The sequence below is a fragment of the Pteropus alecto genome, unplaced genomic scaffold, assembly GCF_000325575.1.
Source record: "Pteropus alecto unplaced genomic scaffold, ASM32557v1 scaffold45, whole genome shotgun sequence".
NCBI classification, from domain to species: Eukaryota; Metazoa; Chordata; class Mammalia; order Chiroptera; family Pteropodidae; genus Pteropus; species Pteropus alecto.
The window spans coordinates 15,507,847-15,512,923 of record NW_006442491.1 but is presented as its reverse complement, the minus strand read 5'-3'; positions in this window follow the sequence as shown (position 1 = coordinate 15,512,923).

Sequence of the window (5,077 nt, the reverse complement as noted above, 5' to 3'; positions counted from 1 at the left end):
AATAACGTGGTAGGTTTTTCTGGTGACCAGCGCCCATCCTGGAGTGGTCTAAGGACCCACCCTGAGTCACTTAATTAGCATAACAAAGACATGCGTATCCTTCAGGAACTCCCAAGTGGTTTTGAAACTCTGTGCTAGGAACCAGGGTGAAAGAAAGACCATATATATATCCTTTGTTATACAACCATCATCATAAAAAACTTACAATGAAAAATGTTATTTTGTTTCATTAAAATTGAGAGAATTTAGAACACTTCACTAATGGTAGGGCCAGGGGAAGAGGCCCTCTCTCACAGTGCCCGTGAGAGGTAACTTGGTAAAAACCTTTATTACTGAAGCAGTCTGGCGATATACACTAAGAGTCTTAAAATGCTTGTATCTTGCCCCTCAATGACCTCATGATTTGGAATCTATGATAAGAAAGCATTCAGAACTACATAGAGACACTTACCTGCAAGAATGTCCATCACCGTGTTATTTATTATATCAAAAACATTGAAAATATAAAAGTCCAGTGATAGGATTAGGGTGAATAAACTATGACCAATTCACACAGTGAAATAATATACATTAAAAGTATTTCCACTGAATGATTGACGACAGAAGAAAATGTTTAAGCATACTATTAAATGAAAAGGACAAGGTTTAAAAATATGAATACACGCTGGGAGGTAAAATTGTAGCTGTTTACTGCTTTAATATTTTTCTGTGATTTCTGAAATGATTTTATTATTTTTATAATCAATAAAATATCATTGAAACGAAAACCCTGTTTAAACCACTCAGGACTTAATTGAATACAACACACAAATTATAACCACAAGTTATTCTTTCTCATTCATTAAAGGATATCTGGCAAGATTTTTCCTTGACATCAGCTCCTTTGACATGAAAGAGTACAGTTTATGGCTGAGAACAATAAAGCTCCCAATCTCTCCAAATTTCACATAAATTTTCATAAACTGTCCTTCTCTATAATTTGTTTGGATTAAGAAATTGTTGTCTGATATCATCTCTGGGAGTTTCAGAAGAAGACGTGCCAGCCGATACATGGCAGAGTATGCCTTCTGCATCCTGGTCCCATCCATCTCTCAGCTCTAGCTGGCTGTTAAAGGGTGGTCGGGTGATAGACCCCATCACTCATCATCCCTGGGGAGCCCTAGAGCACACCTAAGAGTCGCTTTCAGCATGCTACTGTCTATCTTCTTTAAAAGGCAAGCTCCTATTAATGGTAAATTTGAACCTAATTCTAAGACACAAACTTTCCTCCAATTTTACAAAAACAGAGCTCTTACTCTGCATTTTAATATTATCTCCAACATCCTCCCAAGTCAACCTTCCCAGGACTGTAACAATCTACATGCCATAATAACCAGAGTCATTTTCTGTTTCAAGATTTGGGACAAAGTCCCTCTGTACCATTAATCCATCTCTTCTCCCTGGCCCTTTATCTCTATAGCCTCACCAGTGTCTGACATGTGTTGTCAAAACTCCTAAGCTGCACAGATTTTTATATAACTATGAGGAAAGTGACCACACGTTGCAGGTTGCCTGTGATGGTCCTGATTTCAGTATGTTGTTCTAAGGCAGTTATTAACAGCACCCCCTTTTTTTTCTCAAAAGCATCCAAGTTTAAATAGCAAATTACGTGTTGACCTATTGATAGAGGAAGTATATGTCCTTAATTTTCATAAAGGATTATAAAGATGCCCCTAAGTAAATATCTCTAGGAAAGTTTTTTTTTAAAAAATAATTAGGGCATAAGAGAATTTCCCATCATAAAAACTCTAAGCTGAGAAAACAAAAAGATCAAAGGAAGAGTGTTAGACCTGGTGGACTGTGCCACTCCAAAGCACTTACAGGATATAGACTTCTGATCCTAGCTTTTAGCAGGTAACAAAAACTGACTTGATTTTTGAGGCTTAGTGGGAGGGAGGAGAGTTACAGTCGATTCTTTTCCAGGATGGCTCCTGATACACATGCTTCAGCTTCTGTTTTGAAAAAGATTTCAGTTGGATCCTCCCCAGCTAGTGAAAACCCGAGCCTTTCCAGAACCATCTTCCAATTTTGACTAGATGTTCAGGGCGCAAAGAGCTGCCAGTCCTGTTGCTAGGAAGGCGTTCTGACCCTCCCAAGTGTCTCCAGGCTGAGTTGCACGTCAACTCTTCTCCACCTTGTCCTTGGCCCCTCCAGAGCCCAGGTTCTCTCCCGGGATTCAGCTTGCTCTGCACAGACCATCACAGGCCCTCTTTGTCCTTGCTGGGATGTTAGGTGTCAACCCTCCACTCTACATTCATGTTCCATAACGTTCCTTGAGAGACTGTGATAAAGAACCTGAGATAAATTCATTTTAGAAATCTCCCTTTTGGAGACTGGAAATGCATTATCACTTATAAAAAGTTCTAAGTAGAACTGCAACCAAGAGGCACGTTTAACCATCTTTCCTTGGAATCTATCAGTATCCCAGTAGCTGTCTCCAACAACCAGACCCCCTGTATCTTCCTTTTTTTTGTCATGAAAACATTTAAGTTTGTGGTAGGATGAGACTTAAGACAGAAAATTCACTCCTGCAGAGTGGAATGGTGATGTGGTCTTTCCATTTGGGGCGCGGTGGAGACAGAAACCTGGTGTGAAATTAGAAAATAATTTACAGTGTAAAGATAGTGCAGGGAAATAGAGAGAGAAACCCATGGGCCTAATACAGTGGTAAATAGCACTTTTTATTGTTTTGTTGTTGTTAATTACTAACATCCTTGACATGTAATTATGGCAATGGGCAGTGTGTAGGGCTTCCATTTCAGAAACCACACTTTGGAAGTAGAGCTCCAGTAACCCAAAGAAATGAAAAGAAGATCACAGCTGTGTGAGTCTGAGAACAGAACAGAGCTTAGTCACAAGGAAGAAGATGAGAACAGAAAAGACCCTGCTGCAGAGTAGCCTTGAGGTAGAAGTTCTGAATCATTGAGCTAGTGCTTTAGGGCTTTCTAAATCCTAGAATGGGAAAAGGACTGGCCCAGAGTCTGATCAAGGCTGGCCTAATGTGGAGTCAATGGACTCATCTATGAGAATTAAAAACTTGCCGAAAGAGATTGCAACTTTAAAGCCCACACCTCTTTCTGGAAAAGCTACCCAAATCCAGTTTCCCTTCTGATAGATATACTCTTGGTTTATTTTTAATACTAAGAAGGGGGCGGAGGTCATCTTTCACTCTATGGGGGTCATAGTTATCTATTACCATGATAACACTGCATAACAGACAGCCACACAACCTCAGTGTCATTCCACAATAAGCACTGTGCTTTTGGATCAGCTAGACGGCTCTGCTGGTCTTGGCAGAACTCATTCATGAGCCTGGCTGGCTATGGGCTGGTAAAGGCTGGCCTTGGCCAGGACAGCTGGGGCAAGTATCTTTGCTCCATGCAGGACTTCTTGAGGTCTAGGCTCGAAAGTGTCACATTATCACTTCTGCAATACTGTTGGCCAAAGCAAGCCACCTGGTCGAGCCTAGATCCAGATGGTGAGAAAGGAGACTTTACCTGTTTAGTGAGACAAATTGAAAGGTTATGTGGCAAAAAGTGTGGGGAGAGGTGAAGAATTGGGACTATTAACGAATTACATTATCACAGGGGTAACGTCTTCAATATCCCCTTGCTAATTCTGACCTCTAATTTAAAAAAATTAACCAGAGCCTCATTCTACAACTGGAAATAATGGTTAGTGTGTAAATAGTTGAGTGATTCTATTTATCTGTGAGGCCATAAAGGATACAGTGCTGGGTTTAACTATAAAATAAAAGCTTTAGGAGAAACATTCTGTCAGATGTGGGGTTCTCATGTGCCCTTCAAACCTTTCCGGGGAACCAGAGGGGAAAGGGTGGTGCTTCTCTATAGCAGATACCCAATAAATGATGTTTACAATCTAAGAAGCACAGTTATGTGTGGGCCTCATTTCAGCATCACAATTCAGGAAGTTGCCGGAGCCCTGAAAGTTATCTCCATTGCCTCCTGAGGCTGAGAGGCTAAGGCACTGCCCAGGTCCATGTTGCAGAAACGACAGTGCCCAGACAGGACCTGCTCCTTCCAGCTCCTCATCTTCTGCCTTCCCAGCTGCCTTCTACTGGTCTTGAAGCATCCTTGGCCACCCCATTCCAAGGGCAGCATGCAGCTATCCACAACATTCAGCTCAGCCTCTTCCAGGAAGCAATGGCTTTCTGTTTTCTGCCAGTTTGGACAGAGTATCCTCACATGGCAAGGACACAGCTGGAATTCCACTGGTTGAGATGGCAGCTTTAGGACTTAAACGAATGCACAGTTGAAGACGTTTCTTGTATTAAAGGCACACTTATTTTGTTTCACTTGTTCTCCTGCCAGCTTCTTGGGCAATTGTTATGATCACTCTGTTGCATTTTAAGAGATGCTAGTAACATTCCAAAGGAAGGAAAAAGCAAGATTATGGCAATTTCTGGTCACAGAGAAGATGCAGGGAGAAGCTCTGCTCTAGCTGCAGAAGCTGTGAAACATTACCACTCACACCCCAGGGGAGGAAACCCAAGGATAAGAACATTTGGGAATCACTAGCTAACAAAATAAAAATGTCATCACACTGTATCAGTGATCTACAAAAAGGGGCAGGGTGAGGAAGTCCGGATGAGAAAATCGCAGGCAGGGTGACAGCCTGTGCTCTTGCCACCCACAGACATTTCTCCAGGCGCCAATTTGAGGTATAAAGACACGTACACAACCCCTGCTAATAAACAGATTTAACACTAGAACATTTATCTTTCTAAGCCTCCTCTCTATTCATATGGCAATTTACTACATAGGAAAATAAACATGTTCCTTGAAGAAGAATGCTTGGACTCTTTCATCACATTCATACGTATCTTCATTTAAACCTACTGAGTTTTTAATGCCTACAACTGACAGCACTCATTCTCACTTTAGTAGGTCTACTGAGAATCAGAATGTAAATTCCTATGAGGAATTGGAAAATAAAGTTCTCTGTCAAAGTGTGTGGTGTGGGACACATCAGTGAAATATTTACAACCATAGAGAGGACAAAACCCCTAGAAATGTAG